Source organism: Nicotiana attenuata, chromosome 2 (genome assembly GCF_001879085.1).
Source record: "Nicotiana attenuata strain UT chromosome 2, NIATTr2, whole genome shotgun sequence".
Classification (NCBI taxonomy): domain Eukaryota; kingdom Viridiplantae; phylum Streptophyta; class Magnoliopsida; order Solanales; family Solanaceae; genus Nicotiana; species Nicotiana attenuata.
Window position 1 is genome coordinate 72,474,178 of NC_031990.1, and position 2,440 is coordinate 72,476,617.

Sequence of the window (2,440 nt, forward strand, 5' to 3'; positions counted from 1 at the left end):
GCCTAGTAGGCCACTAGAGTTACATATACCTGTGCAACAAAAATGCACAGAAGTGTAGTATGAGTACAAAAACAACGTGTACTCAATGAGTATCCCGTCTAATCTCGAAGAAGTAGAGACGAGATGGTCGACTTCGACACTTGCTAGTGGTCCAATAATGATGTCAATAATACATTAAATCGTGGATTTCTATAAACATTATTTTAATCCAATAGAAGGAGACAAGTAAACAATTAATTCGTTTATAGGAAATTTCTAAAATTCCTTTTCATTATTATCCAAATATTCTCAAGCCATGAAGAGGCAATAACAACATTAATAAGTTCAAGGCAGCAATACAAGCATGCGCAAATCATGCCGAGGCGTACGGCCCACTCTAACAGAAAATAAACTGTGCACTGCCGAAGGTCGAACATCGCGAACCATAGATGCATCTATTACCCCGCTCGCAAACTATCCATGCGACGCGGTCACATAAAATAAACAATCACCCTGCTCGCGAATCATACATGCGACGCAGGCACACATAGAAATACATGCTCAGATAGCCAATTAAGAATTTATCGAGGAATATTTATTCAATAAAAGCCACTTTCTATTTTAACAATTTAAGAAAAGAAGTTTAATCCTTTTTGAAATTTATTTAGCAATTCGACGGGATTTAAGCAATTCAACAGTAAACAACATTACAATTATTTCAAGTACAACATACTTTTGGGTCCTAGACTACCCGGACAATAACATAATAGTAGCTACGCACGGACTCTCGTCACCTCGTGCGTACGTAGCCCCCACAAATAGGAGCACATAACCAATTATTTCACCTATGGGGACAATTCCCTCTTACAAGGTTAGAAAGGAGACTCACCTCGCTCCGAAATTTTCATAACCGGCTTCCAAGCCCTTCCAACGACTCCAATTGATGCATAACGCCCCAAAACTATTCAAATCACGGGAAAACCAATAAAAATTCACTCTAATACTTGTAACAATTCAAATTATATAAGTTCCCAAATCCGCTCGAAAAGTTGACCAAAATGCCCTCGGGCCCACGTGCCCGGATTCCGAAATTTCTCGAAGATAAATTCTACCCATAGCTTTACTAAGTCAAATATACAATTTACTCAAATTTTCATGCTCAAATTCAAGGTAAAAGTCCAAAATTCCAAGTTCTAGGTCTTCCCCAAAAATCCCAAATTCATACTAATTTTCCATGTCTAAATCCATGTAAGATCACATATTTAACTCAAAAATAGGAAGTAATCACTTACCTAGTGTTGCTTGGTGAAAATCCCTCCTTGAGATCTCCAAAATAGTCCAAGACAAATGAAAGAAATGAAAGAAATGGGCTAAAACTCGTGTTTAAAACAACCTGCCCAGGCTTCATCGAGTTGTACCTTACGCTGTGCAGGTTGTACATCCTATTACCATTTTCCCCTGCTGTACACCTTTTATTAAAACGCCCATAACTCCTTGTGGAAATATCCAAATGGCAAACGGTTTGAAGATTTAGAAACTAGATTCAAAGATATTTCATTTGATAGGTTGTACACCATATAACTTTTTATATATTCCGAGATATAAGCTTCTAAAGCAGGCTCCATGCATCAGGAAATTCTGTCGAAACTGCTCCACCAGCCATTTTCAATCGATCATAACGTTCTGATAAAATGTCCAAATTATGATTGGTTTAACTTTCTGGAAACTAGAATGCAAGGGCAAAAACTTTTATGTTTTACAAATTCTCAGATTCCTTATAGATTTCAAGATCTAAGCTTCCAAAGTAGCCTCCTCGATTGCACCATTGCTGTCCAAAACAGCAGTTGCAGCAGATTTTCAGCAGCTTTAAAGTTCCGAAATCGATCCGTTAGCCTTCCGAAATCCACCCGAGACCCTCGGAACTTCAACCAATTATACCAACATGTCCCAAAATACAATACGAACTTAGCCGAGGCTTTAAATCACATCAAACAACGTCAAAAACATGAATCGTACTTCAATCCAAACTTTATGAACTTTGAAATTTCAAACTTCCACATTCGATGCCGAAATCCGTCAAATCACGTCCGATTGAACTCAAATTTTGCACACAAGTCATATTCGACAGTATGGACCTGCTCCAACTTTCGGAATTGGAATCCGACCCCGATATCAAAAATTGATAACCCTGAAATGCACTTCAACCCAAACTTATAAAATTCCTCCAAAATGGTAACTTCCACAATAGGCGCCAAAACGTTTCCGGGTCTTTCAAAACCCGATCCGGACATACGCCCAAGTCCGAAATCATCATACGAACCTGCTGGAACCTTTGAATCTCGATTCCAAGGTCGTTTAATTAAAAATCTAATCTTAGTCAATTCTTTCAACTTAAAGCTTACGAAATAAGAATTCTCTTTCCAAATCGACTCTAAACTTCCTGAAATTCAATTCCGACCAC